The 15160-nt window shown below is 30.8% G+C and overlaps 1 protein-coding gene across 4 annotated transcripts in view; it reads right to left on the reverse strand.

Moving 5' to 3' along the window:
* LOC134707888 (FMRFamide receptor-like) overlaps window positions 1–15160 on the reverse strand; it is a 95704-nt gene that overhangs the window by 2819 nt on the left and 77725 nt on the right. The window contains exon 1 of one of the 4 annotated variants that reach the window (XM_063568000.1): window positions 11728–11904. The exons of the other annotated variants lie outside the window; for them this stretch is intronic. The gene's annotated coding sequence lies outside the window, so the exon portion shown is untranslated. Of the gene's footprint in view, window positions 1–11727; window positions 11905–15160 lie in introns of those variants that run through there. 4 annotated transcript variants of the gene reach the window in all.

Below are 15160 nucleotides of genomic sequence, written 5' to 3' on the forward strand. Positions count from 1 at the left end.
ATGTCTGACAATAGTCATTATTTGGATAATTTTGGCACCATTGGAACTAGTGATAGACAGACATTGACGAAGTATTATTTGTTTACTAAAAGTTAATGGTTCTAGTCAACAGTCTTTTCTGTCAAGCATTATTCCATCTAATTGATTGGTTGTTTCTTCTTGATAAAACTTTATTAGGCTTAGTTAATCTGATGTTCAGTGGTTGTCGTCTGTTTATGTGGTTCATAAGTGTTTCTCGTTTTTTCGTTTTTATATAGATTAGACCGTTGTTTTCCACGTTAAAATGGTTTACACTAGTTATTATTGGGGCCCTTTACAGCATACTGTTCGGTGTGAGCCAAAGCTCCGTGTTGAAGGCCGTACCTTGCCCTATAACAGTTTACTTTTATAAACTGTTACTTGGATGGAGAGTTGTCTCATTGGCACTCATACCTCATCTTCCTATATTTATATACATGCATATCTGTAGAACATCAACATCTCCGACATGTCGTTAGTTTTGTTGGGTTGTCTCATTGACGTATACTTCACTAATCATATTTTTCATATCTTTATCTACGATACGATATATCCTTTATGTAGGAGGGGCAGTTTATGATTCATCTTGATCGATTCTTTTAAATTATTCAATTTTATTATTATTCCTACATGATTTAAATATGATTTCAAAAGCATTTTCCTCGTCGATTGTTGCCTATGGAAATTAGGGATGGTGACTTTTAACTCATATTATGATTAAATTTTATACCAGAGAACATAACTTTGTCGTAAAGCGCGTTTTTAACGGAACTTTGATGTTTCAATGTTTTTCCAAACGAAACTAAGAAACCGCTATTGATATTCTTAAAATCATTATGAGAATAGTTAATGTTCCAAGTAGATATACTAGCCAGTCTTTTTATAGGACACAACTATAAATTACATTTTAGTTTCCGATACATAATATTACTTGACTGAATAAAGAACAATTACCATGTTTCCAAGAATTAGATTCAACTGATAATGCTATAAGGAGAATAAATGTATGAGGGGGATAGGACCTTTATCGGGACTTCGGGATCGGGGTTTTTTAAGCTCAGGATTTCGGGATTGACCCTTTCGGGATCTGGAAATTCTTTTTATTGAATTTCGGGACCTCGGGATTTCGTGTTTTTAAGCCCGGGATTTCTGGATCAAGTGTTTTTTAGCACGGGATTTCGGGATCAGGACCCCTCCTACCCCCTCTCATGTATCACATGTAGTAGTTTAAAACAGAGCAATGGCTCGTAAAGCATTTTTCATTGGTACGCAGAGGCGGATTTAGAGGCCCCCCTTTTTTGAGAAAAAATTTGGTTGCTTATAAAGGGAATCATTGAAGCGTGACTGGAATGGGCCCCCTCTTTGCTCAGTCAGTGGGCCCCAACTTATGAAAATTCCTGGATCCACCACTGGTACGGGAGGTGCTCAGTATTTTATTTCTTGAACAACGCACACAAACTTGTACAATTTGGTAGCAGTTGTATGTCACTAGATGAAAACGTTGTAGTGTAACATTAAAAAAATCGGATTCAGTTTTTGATTAAAAAAAACGAATCGCGTATCATCCAATCAGGAGCTGCATAATATCTTTATTCTTAGTACTATCTTTGTTGTCGATCTAATGTAAACAAATGATATTGCTCTCTTGTAATCAGTAAGATACCACATAAGTATAGCAATGCTTTTAAAAACTAATTAAATAACTAAAATAGAAAAGAGTTTTTTTTTTTCTTTAAAGGTTTCAATGATTATGCAGTTGATATTTGCTTTACACCCATTGTCAAATATTTCATTCACGTTTATAGGAAGGGAAAAAATTGACAATGAATACAATATAGCTGTCATAGAGACCATATATTTACGTTCCCATTCTGACCGGATGAGTATTTATACATCCCGCGAACAGTCACAAGGACACTATATTTAGGCAAAGGTAGTACTTTCAACTAGGGTCGGTTGAACACCAAAATGATCATACTTCTATTTCCCAGTCAAGCTTTGAGATACAGTAAGTATACCAGCAAAATGAATGGGTATTAAATGATAGTAACAAAGTACTTGGAGATTCAATGATAGTAACAAAGTACTTTAGGATTCAATAATAGTGACAAAGTACTTTAGTATTCAATGATAGTAACAAAGTACTTTAGAATTCAATGATAGTAACAAAGTACTTGAAGATTCAATGATAGTAACAAAGTATTTTAGAATTCAATGATAGTAACAAAGTACTTTAGGATTCAATGATAGTAACAAAGTACTTTAGGATTCAATGATAGTAACAAAGTACTTTAGGATTCAATGATAGTAACAAAGTACTTATAGATTCAATGATAGTAACAAAGTACATAAGAATGCAATGATAGTAACAAAGTACTTGGTGAAACAACGATAGTAACAAAGTACTTTAGGATTCAATAATAGTAACAAAGAACTCATGGATTCAATGATAGTAACAAAGTACTTTAGGATTCAATAATAGTGACAAAGTACTTTAGTATTCAATAATAGTGACAAAGTACTTTAGTATTCAATGATAGTAACAAAGTACTTTAGAATTCAATGATAGTAACAAAGTACTTGGAGATTCAATGATAGTAACAAAGTATTTTAGGATTCAATGATAGTAACAAAGTACATAAGAATGCAATGATAGTAACAACGTACTTGGTGAAACAACGATAGTAACAAAGTACTTTAGGATTCAATAATAGTAACAAAGAACTCATGGATTCAATGATAGTAACAAAGTACTTAAGGATTCAATGATAGTAACAAAGTACTTGGAGATTCAATGATAGTAACAAAGTACTTGGAGATTCAATGATAGTAACAAAGTACTTTAGGATTCAATGATAGTAACAAAGTACTTAAGGATTCAATGATAGTAACAAAGTACTTGGAGATTTAATGATAGTAACAAAGTACTTGGAGATTCAATGATAGTAACAAAGTACTTGAGGATTCAATGATAGTAACAAAGTACTTTATAATTCAATGATAGTAACAAAGTACTTATAGATTCAATGATAGTAACAAAGTACTTTAGTATTCAATGATAGTAACAAAGTACTTAAGGATTCAATGATAGTAACAAAGTACTTTAGTATTCAATGATAGTAACAAAGTACTTTAGGATTCAATGATAGTAACAAAGTACTTTAGTATTCAATGATAGTAACAAAGTACTTTAGGATTCAATGATAGTAACAAAGTACTTGGAGATTCAATGATAGTAACAAAGTACTTTAGGGTTCAATGATAGTAACAAAGTACATAAGAATTCAATGATGGTAACAAAGTACTAGGTGAAACAACGATAGTAACAAAGTACTTTAGGATTCCATAATAATAACAAAGTACTTTAGTATTCAATGATTGTAACAAAGAACTTTAGGATTCAATGATAGTAACAAAGTACTTGGAGATTCAATGATAGTAACAAAGTACTTTAGTATTCAATGATAGTAACAAAGTACTTTAGGATTCAATGATAGTAACAAAGTACTTGGAGATTCAATGATAGTAACAAAGTACTTTAGGATTCAATGATAGTAACAAAGTACTTGGTGAAACAACGATAGTAACAAAGTACTTTAGGATTCAATAATAGTAACCAAGAACTTATAGATTAATGATATTAACAAAGTACTTGGAGATTCAATGATAGTAACAAAGTACTTGAGGATTCAATGATAGTAACAAAGTGCTTTAGAATTCAATGATAGTAACAAAGTACTTATAGATTCAATGATAGTAACAAAGTACTTTAGTATTCAATGATAGTAACAAAGTACTTTAGGATTCAATGATAGTAACAAAGTACTTTAGTATTCAATGATAGTAACAAAGTACTTTAGGATTCAATGATAGTAACAAAGTACTTTAGTATTCAATGATAGTAACAAAGTACTTTAGGATTCAACGATAGTAACAAAGTACTTGGAGATTCAATGATAGTAACAAAGTACTTTAGGATTCAATGATAGTAACAAAGTACTTGGAGATTCAATGATAGTAACAAAGTACTTGAGGATTCAATGATAGAAACAAAGTGCTTTAGAATTCAATGATAGTAACAAAGTACTTATAGATTCAATGATAGTAACAAAGTACTTTAGTATTCAATGATAGTAACAAAGTATTTTAGGATTCAATGATAGTAACAAAGTACTTTAGTATTCAATGATAGTAACAAAGTACTTTAGGATTCAATGATAGTAACAAAGTACTTTAGTATTCAATGATAGTAACAAAGTACTTTAGGATTCAATGATAGTAACAAAGTATTTTAGTATTCAATGATAGTAACAAAGTACTTTAGGATTCAATGATAGTAACAAAGTACTTGGAGATTCAATGATAGTAACAAAGTACTTGGAGATTCAATGATAGTAACAAAGTACTTGGAGATTCAATTATAGTAACAAAGTACTTGGAGATTCAGTGATAGTAACGAAGTACATAAGTATTCAATGATAGTAACAAAGTACTTTAGGATTCAATGATAGTAACAAAGTACTTGGAGATTCAATGATAGTAACAAAGTACTTTAGAATTCAATGATAGTAACAAAGTACTTGGAGATTCAATGATAGTAACAAAGTACTTGGAGATTCAGTGATAGTAACAAAGTACTTGGTGATTCAACGATAGTAACAAAGTACTTTAGGATTCAATAATAGTAACAAAGAACGCATGGATTCAATGATAGTAACAAAGTACATTTAGATATAGGAAGATGTGGTGTGAGTGCCAATGAGACAACTCTCCATCCAAATAACAATTCAAAAATTAAACCATTATAGGTTAAAGTACGGCCTTCAACACGGAGCCTTGGCTCACACCGAACAACAAGCTATAAAGGGCCCCAAAATTACTAGTGTAAAACCATTCAAACGGGAAAACCAACGGTCTAATCTATATAAACAAAACGAGAAACGAGAACTTGTGGATTCAATGATAGTAACAAAACATAGTACTTGGAGATTCAATGATCGTTACAAAGTACTTTAGGATTCAATGATAGTAACAAATGATAGTAACAAAGTACTTTAGGATTCAATGATAGTAAAAAGGTACTTTGGGATTCAAAGATAGTAACAAGGTAAACATCTATACATTGCACTGAGTATTTTCTATTGTTTGAATCAGTTTCACAGATTTCGTTAGGTACAAAAGACATCCGGGTCATTTTCCTGTACTGCTGTAGCAACAAGAACATGTATGTTTTATGACGAAAGGTTATCAATTAATATCAAAATAAACATAATTGCGATTGTTTTAGCATCTGTCTATATCAGTAAAGATATAATAAACATAAGATCAGACTAAGAAACATGACTGAACCGTTTTTACGATATATCTTATCAGCTAAATGCTTGTTTTATTTTCAGTGAAGATAAAAATAGGAAATAATTTGTAAATAACGTACGGTCATTCAAATCGTTTACTCTCAGTTTGATATCTAATTTATTACTATAACTTACGATAGGAATGGTCAAGGAAAGTTAACCCCTTATAACAAGATATTTTACAAATGTTTATAATTGTATTATCTAAAAGCATTTTCTCTATCTTATGTTTAATGTCTTATTAATTCGCAGGTTATTGGGGAAGACAGCTTGATTACAAAACACATTCTTCAGATGTATGTTTAAACTATTTTAGTTCCGAGCTTCTTTTCATAAGATTGAGTTATGAAGAATGAAATCAAACATATCAAAAAACGTATAAAACTATATTTTCTATGTAATATGTTATAAATAATTAATAAATAAGAAGATGTGGTATGAGTGCCCAATGAGACAACGCTCCATCCGAGTCACAATGTATAACAAGTAAATAATTATTATTGGTCAAAGTACGGCCTTCAGCACGAAGTCTTGGCTCGTACTGAACAGCAATCTATACAGCCCCAAAATTTACTCGTGTAAAACAATTTAAAAACCCTGATGAAAACCACCAGTTTATAATCAATTTTGAAAATGAGAAATACTAATGAACAACACCAGCAAACGACAACCATCGAATAACAGGCTCCTGACTAAGAAGAGGTTAAAAATGCAGCGGCCTTAAACGTTTAACAATGCGCCAATCTTCACCCCTAACCCAAGATAGTAGTGCAACATTACAAAATAAAAAGACACAGTTTCAACTAAAACATTTTCTTTCAGTTTCATCTTTTTTGGAACCTCAGACCTCCCGTGTAATGCATTTGGTCAATCGAAGTGTAAACCCAAGAAGAAATTTTTTATCTGATTCATATCGTATTGACAATAAAGTATTTATAAAATATTTATTTAGCAGAACTGTTATGTATGTTCTATGCGGTTAACCGTATACATTGAAGCTGTTGAAAAAAAATGAAAATTATTTTAGCCGCATTGAGAATTTTTTTTTTTAATGAAGTCAACTCGATAGCTGGGAAAGGGATGCATGTTGGAAATAGCAATGCAACGGTATGTTATGCATTGGCACACTTGAAAAAATGTATTTTATAAATATTATGAGTGCTATATCTTTGTTAAAAGTTGATAAATGGGGTTATTGCATGAATATTGGGGAATATTCATGCAATAACCCTATAGTATAATATGTTATAAGTATATAATAAATGATTAATGTTTAGTCATATTGACATGGAAATTTTGATATAACGTACGTTACTGAAAAACATTTAAGTTAAACATTCTTTTACTTAAACAAGCTAATGAAAACCGATGTGTACAAAAGTTGTGGAGTTGTAGGGAAATATTTAATTTTTATGACTATGATCTTAAAAGTGCATCAAACATTTATCACATTATCTAAAAGAATTTTTCTCCACATAATATGTTCGAAAAGGATTTTATTTTTGATTTTTTTGTGGCATTCATTAGACTTACATTAACTGATAAAATTGAGAATTAAAATGGTGAATGTGTCAAAAGAGGGACGAAAGATACCAAAGGGACAGTCAAACAGTCAAAGAGACAACAACCTATCCACAGAGCAGATAACAGTCGCAGAACAGGCAGTTATCTCGGAATTTTTTTTTCCCTATATTAAGGCATGTAGGGTGAAAAATTGTGGGACAAGTGCCTGTGAGTCGAAGGCCACCAATAGGTCTTTAATGCTGCTCCATTGTCTTTTGATTGTTTTCCGTATTTTGCCATGACATTGTAAGTTTATTTTCGAATAAATATCACTTTTGTATCTTCCTCCTTTCTTTTGCTGCTGTATTTCCATGTTGTTCTAATCAATCAAAGTAATTAACAGTGCAAACAGTTCACTCTTGCACATTTTCCAAAGTAAAGTAATAACATTATTTCATAATTGCAACATTAAAGTAATTTATTAGTTATAGAATTGATATTGACCCCAAAGAATTTTAAGGAGAACTGATTTAATTTTACCATAATTATAATTCTTTTCAACAAGTATGTAAACAATATGAAAGGTTTTCGAAAATACTTTTTAAACTTGTTTTCTTGGTACATAGAAGCAAAAGCAGCAGTTTTTCATAATAACAACGTACAATGATCTTGCAACTATTTATTTTGAAATGCACCTTGTCAGAAAACAACAACTGCGTGTTGCTTCCGCAGGTGGGAGTTTTAGCAGATAAAATATAACTTGTGATGATAAAAGTTACAGAACTCGTTTGTTTCGATAATGGTATATCTCGATGTAATATCTAGATTTTTCAATTTACTATATACTTTAAAACATGTTTTATGCTTTCTGTATTTGACCCAGATACTATGAATATAATTTACTTCAACTAAAGACTAAACTGCTCGTTATCGTCTTTAGTCTCTGAGATATAAACTTGCAGCTGAAAAAGTAATTTTCTAAACATTCTCTCTTAAATTATACAAATCATTAATATCAGTGTCCAATTAAAATAATGCCACAAAGGAAAAAGAAGGTATAACTTTCCAAACAAGTCTGTTATTTATTAAGGAATGTACTTGAGAGAGAAGAGAATGTTTTGTAATTACCCAGATTAAACTCGTAATGAAGCTTTAGTTTCCCTAAGCGCTAATCTCTCAAAGGAACATTTTAAGCATTGCACAAAGCATGCAAGATCTTACATAAACGTTAATTGCATATTTACATGGGCGAGATTTATCATTCTTTAATGTGCTTCTTAACAAGTATTGGCGTCAAGCTGCAAGACAGAAAAATTAATTTTGCGAAACAAAAATAAATAAGCTAAACACAATATATTTAATATCAATTACAATTTTATGCCGATTTAGATTAGTGTCAGATTGTGCAGACAGTTATAAAGGTTTATGTCAATTGTTTTTGAAGAAACAAAGTACAGTATGTGATTACTTATGTGATGGCCGTTATCTGTTTGATGCCAATTAAGTATACTAACGTTCATGGTTTGAACTTATAAAAGCCAGTCTTGTTGTTTAGGTGTTTATTGTTTTTTTGTACAAATCAAGTTCCACATTTTGAGGCCTTTTATACATAGCTCTTTACAACGAATTAAAAGGAGCTTGCAGTGTCCCTTATTGTAACGTACCAATTTACAGGTAATGGCCTTACTCAAATAATCCATAGAGGGGTTACTTTGTTGATTGCATTTATCGGATTTCACTTGATATTAAGAAAGACATATATATGTCTTTAATTCATATTTTGAATTGCAAACTGTCAATTATAGGTGTTCTTTTTAAGATATATCAGATGCAATGATTGAACTCTAAACCATAAGTCAATCAAAATTAAATAAAGATTTAAAGGACAATACTTAAACTTGATAGCTTGATGAATAATACATTGTATTTCTAAACAAATGAGTGCCGTCGAAATACAACTTTCATATTTCTGCATGTTGAATTTCTCTTTGAAGATAAATTTCTGTGATTCAAATGTGATGAAATTTGAATTCAGTAAATTTTGATCAACATCCCAGTTGTAAATAAAAAGAAATGAAAAAATGTTCAGAAAAATCCAGTTAAATAATACTGAAGTAGGTAAATACTGATTCAGAAGGAGCCAACAGAAGAGTCGTGTTCCGTTCATAATATTTTGTTTTAATGAAGTTTAGCTTGAAAAGTCTATATATATAGTTTAGTATCAGAGCTTAGTATATTGAAAAAAAGTAGATGTGGTAAGGTCTACAAAGGACACCAGTCACTATGTATACATACATTTGTACATGTATCATTGAGAGTTTTTACGCAGATGTTTTCCTATGCCTCCGTGGGACAAACATCTATAAAATATTTTAAAAAAATGTTGACTTTTGCAAAGAACAAGTTGTCTAAGTATCTACGGGTATTGATAAAATATGTTCTTATTTAAATGTTATTGTCAAGTTTAACATAACGTTTAACTCACTATTTTTCTTTAAATGTCTGAACCAAGTCAGGAATATGGCAGTTGTTATGAAATATTCCGTGTCTATGTATGTTCGCGTTTGTTTTTTTAGCAGTTCAGAGTTTCTTTTTTCCGATGTTTCCCCTCGGATAAGACATGGTTTGTAACCCGAGTTTGTTTTCACATAAACGATTTATTAATATTTAACAACGGTATAATACTGTTATCGTTATTCAACATAAAAAATTGGGAGTTTGCTGCTTCCGAATAAAGATAGAAATACCATGAGATTTAGAAATGTCAACATATTCTCGTGAGTTTACGTAGTATAACGCAATCATTATTTGAAACGTGCATATCAAACAAATGAAAAGTATTGTATACTTAGGAGTTATAATGAAGGTGTGTGATGTTTAATTAAACGAATTAATATGAAAATCAAAACCATGTATATCTACTTTGACAAGTTTGATGTTAATGTGCTTTATAAATATAATTTTGCTGAAAGTATAACAGAAATACATTATAATGTTTCGGAATTAAACCTTTGTATTTCCCTCTTAGTTATCGTTAATTAAGTTGATAATTAGCAAAATAGGGTTCTTGGTAAACACAATCAGAAATATATTCCAAAAAGAAATATGATCAAAGAGAATTGAGAGAAGTGATTTGTTTACTATTGACACGAACATCTCATTAAACTAAACAACTTCTTAAATTTGCCAATATTTTAATTGAAATTCCATGAATCCGTTGTCTGTATTCTATCTACCCACTATATAATATGTTCTTAACACTTTCAGCTCTTGACGGGAACATAAAAAGTGTCTATACATACGCTATTATTTGAAAAGGTTTACAATTAGAAATGCATCCATCATATTCTGCTTGGTTATTTTCTAGACTATTACATTATTAACTTCTTGAAATTCAATTTCATCTTTAAAATTGAAAAAGCACACACTTCCTGTTAAAATTATGACATCAGCTTCATAATTACTTCAATAATTTTGATCCAAGTTCCTAAGTACTGGTATTAACTTTCATGTTTTAATATTTGTTTCATGTTAAGCCAAGAAATTTTTATCATGTATAATATAACCTCTATTGTCAAGCTATTCTGGAATGGTGTTTTTAATGTTTTTTCCCCTCATATACCTGGTTTCATGCAGATGCAGCGTGTATCATGTTTTCTTTTTTACGTCATTTTTCTACTGGACTTGGTAAATACATGTACATCGGTTACTTCTTTGTAAGTTTCTTTGACGACATTTCCCGATAACTCTTGTATCAAATATCCCATTATACCCCGTCATTATGTTATTCAGACAAATACATATGCTGGAATTGATGTCGCTTTCAATGTAAGCATATAGATGCTTCTATAACCGTTTTATCTTAAGTTATGTATGTTATACCGGTACCCTTCGCGCTGATAGTTGGCCATGATATAATCGATCATATATTTCTGTCATTTTATTTATTTATTTTGAGGATTGGTTATAATTATGCAATACTAAATATTCTTGGAAGTATGAAACTTATACCACTAAACACGGGTTTTTTTACCAAAATTATACACGTAAAAGCACACGACGTTTTGCGCAGTGAATAGCTTTTTCCGCAGGTGAATATGCTTATTTATTCAAAATCCCATTCATATAGAAAAACCTACTAATATTTTATCAATATGGAATAACATAGATACCAGTCTTAAACTGTTAACGCCAGACGCGCGATTCATCTACAAAAGACTCATCAATGACGCTTGAATAAAAAAAAGTTATAAGGCCAAATAAAGTACAAATTGTTGAAGAGCATTAACGATCCAAATTCGAAAGAGAAATACCTCTTATGTAATCGATCTACATGTATGATTATGACCATATCAATGATAAGTCATGCCTACACGAAAGTACGGAAGCGTATTAGCGCCACACATTTTTTTTTTTCCCTATGTTTGCGTTTTAACGCAAACCTTTGCGTTATAACGCAAACCTTTGTAACGCAAACCTTTGTAACGCAAACCTTTGTAACGCAAACCTTTGTAACGCAAAGGTTTGCGTTATAACGCAAACATAGGGGAAAAAAAATGTGTGGCGCTAATACGCTTCCGTACGAAAGTGCTTCAATCGGCAGCGTAAATATTAACCATCTTGTTCATTTGATTATATTTTTCTGCCTTTAAATGTTATATATTTTTTAGATAATAACCATTACATATTCATTTATACTCATCCTTAGATTTTCTTTTGCTTAATATACTTTGTTCATATTTGATAGAATCTGGGTCCGAATTATGGACCCTTTGACATTTATTATGATTGTCCTTCGGCAATAGCAAATACAATAAATGTGTAGTATATAGTTAAGAAATGAATAACTTACGGTTCTGATAAGTAAGGCATGCTTTTTCATGTATTTGTGTTTCGTGTGTTTATATACTCATTTTATTCTGTCATGTCATGCCAGTGTAAAATATCCGCCAGGTTGACAAATCTGTATATCACATGCTTAGTTTATTTGAAAAACGAGAACGTGCTATTTAGTATCCATAAATAAATGGACAATCAGTGGGAATGCATACACGTTATGAGCATACCATATTTCTTCACGTTTGGGTCATTAAAAGCGATTTGCATAATTTTCCAATTTTCGATATTCCATGTTTTTGTCGAAAAAAACAACATTGTTTTTAATATCTTTACACTAATTTAAAGCAAATAATGACAATTATTTTGTAGATGAAATTATTGTTAATAAAGCAGCACTGCAAGCATTTAATGGGTTAGTTTTTCACAACTAATTGTTGTTATATGTACATTTCTGCGACAAATCAGCACTATCAATTCATTCTCACGATCACTAGAGTTTTAATTGGGATATGCCACATAACAACCTGATAGTTACGACAATGTCATTTTTATTTAACAAACCAAGTTGACAGCTTCTTTGAATGTATGTCTGTCAAAATGTTTATATTGAAGAAGCAATATTGTATAGTTCATTGTCAGAGGATTTGTAGCAGAATAATGATGGTTCTAAGTGTGAACAGATTTTTGTCCAATTTCCCCTAATTTATTTCACAGACAGAGATACGACAAAAAGCTATTCAAATTTAAAACATGTAAGCTTCCTATGTGTCCTCTCATTGTCTGGTAAAATTATATCATTTTACTGAAAATTTAATGACAATAATTATACTAATGAAGGAAAATAACTTATTGTGAATTTCGTGCGTCCGAATAATTAGTTTGCTCAAAATTGCAGCAAGCAATTTGAATAGATTTTGACGAAGTTTTAAAAAAAAATCGTAATACAATTTCAGGAGAACATTAAAAACGAAAATTAAAGTCATAACGATAAAAATTAAAAACTCACTAGTATGAATTTTCTAAAAGTTATGTTTAAAGTTCTTAAGGTAATAGTTCCGACTATCTCAAATGCTCAAATCTGGCTTTTGTCCTCAGCTCTATAAAAGTTTGTCCTCCACAAGCATGAAATATTGGCCACTGGAGTTAACCAACCTCAATCAATCAATCTTAAAAAATAACTCGGCAAAGAAAGCAAAAAGAAGCGAACACAATTATAAATATTTAGTAATTATCGAAAAGCAATATTATGATAATGGTTGCCGTTTTCATCTGACGTTTTGAACCAGTACTTAAGTCTAGTGTGATAATTTCCTCTATAGTTTTAATTTTGTATAGATGACAGTTGTGTCTTTGATAATTTATTTTAGATGTAATTGTCAGTTAATTGGTATTTGCTTCCTTCTCCACGAAGCACGCGGCGTTAACGCGAGAAATAGCCAGATTAAAAAATTATGCGACCTAGCTTTTCGGTCTAGTACAAAACAGTGTCTATTATCATACCCCATTATCACGTTTCGTCCTACATATGCATTTAATTTGCCACTGGGTGTTAAAGAGACAACCATTCATTTATCAAACAATGATGCAACGTTTGAAATTATGTAATCATCCAAAAAAAGGAGGAAGTATTATATAATACTTGCATGGTCAAAGTCATTCAAAATTCTGTGGATCATGGTTGTTTCGGATTTTTTCTGGATGATGAATTGGCATTTTTATTTTCTTAAATATCTGATCAAATAATTTTATTTTAACAGTAATGAATTATAAACATTGCTTTGAACTGATGAATAACGTCAATTAATGTTCAAGGGTTCTGTTACAGTAATTCGAATCTAGAATCATCACGACATTGAAATAATGATGAAGGTCTGGATGGGGTTAAGAGAATAAGTAACTAAAAGTGCAGAAAACAGGGCAAAATTAAAAGAAAATAGAGAGAAAAAAATCAGGCTAAACATAAAAATTCAGAAAAATGGGGTAATTTTTTTTTTAAAAGAGAATAATTAATTAAAATAGATAAAAAGAAAAAAAGAGGAAAATGGGTAAAATTTTATGGGATAACGAATCGAAAGCTCTCTTTCCAGACCCTTCTGATGAGGATGGGGGTCAAATGTGTCAATTAAAGTTTAATGTTACGAGAAATATGATTTCTTGAGATTTCCCGCTTAATGGTTGTGACAAAAAGTTCACAATACACATTTTATGATTTATGTTTTTTTTTGTAGCAATCAAATTTTCTAAAAATAATCCAAATAACGATTAGATATCATTTTCTAGTAAATTATCATTAAACTTAGTGCAATATCCATTAGCGCACGTATGAAATGGTTTGGTTCCTAAAAAATCCCATAAAAATCATTTTTAAAGATTTTTCAACCAATTTCAATTAGACGCGGGGACGGTCATGGACATTTTGGTGTCTTATTTTGCTTTACGTGCTGTTTTGTTACTGTCTTAATTATCGGTATTTACTCAACATCACTTTTTATAATGCTATAAAATATTTCGAATCTCTATTAAAATTGATTCGTAAAAACATTAAGCCCGGCGTTTCATTCAGTACTCTATTATAACTTGGAAACAAAGATATAGCAATTGCCAAATTAGTTGAACATGCTTTATTTATACAATAATATTAAAAGTAATATTAGTTATTGCTAAATAATTATAACCCGTATTTGTCAAGAAGGCGTTATTGTAGTTGCCCAGAAAAATGTAACGAAATATTCATATATGTGCACGATATTTTAATGATATAAGTTTTATATACAAAAATATTGGTAACATTCACGTCATTGCGATTCTCGAGAAAAGCTATAAAGTTATCCTATTGCATCTCCGAACTTGTATTACTAGTACCGCGAAGCTACATGACTTTTTGTATAGCCAAATTGAATATAAATGTGTTTTTTTCTGTTAACTTACTGAAATTTTGGGGTAAACAAAATTCCCACCTTCTTTTTTATACCATTATGGCATGTAATACTAGTCTTGAGAGCTTTGTAAATTTTCTTCATAGACACAATACTAAATCAGCAAAGACGCTAGGCTTATAATTTGATACGTCGGAAACGCATTTCGTTTACATGAGACTCATCACTGACGCTCGAATCAAAGCAGTTGGAAAGCCAAATCAAATACGAAGTTGAAGAGCATTAAAGGCCAAACACTCCGACAAGTTTTGCCCCCAAATTCCGTTGATATCTTTCGATGACAGCTGTGCATGTAAGTTGTGCCAATTAATAGTAATACATTTTTAAATTAACCAACTAATTCTTCTTTTTTGCAAATACATGTACTGCCTTTTTGCTTGCCTTGCAAAGTGCATTGATATTTTCAGATTACAAACACGTACTATAACAAGATGTTTACAGACAAAAATCAGTAATTGGAGCGGTATAAACGGATGCACTGCATAAAACAACATCGCTTCATGTGAAGTT

Source organism: Mytilus trossulus, chromosome 2 (genome assembly GCF_036588685.1).
Source record: "Mytilus trossulus isolate FHL-02 chromosome 2, PNRI_Mtr1.1.1.hap1, whole genome shotgun sequence".
Taxonomy (NCBI): domain Eukaryota; kingdom Metazoa; phylum Mollusca; class Bivalvia; order Mytilida; family Mytilidae; genus Mytilus; species Mytilus trossulus.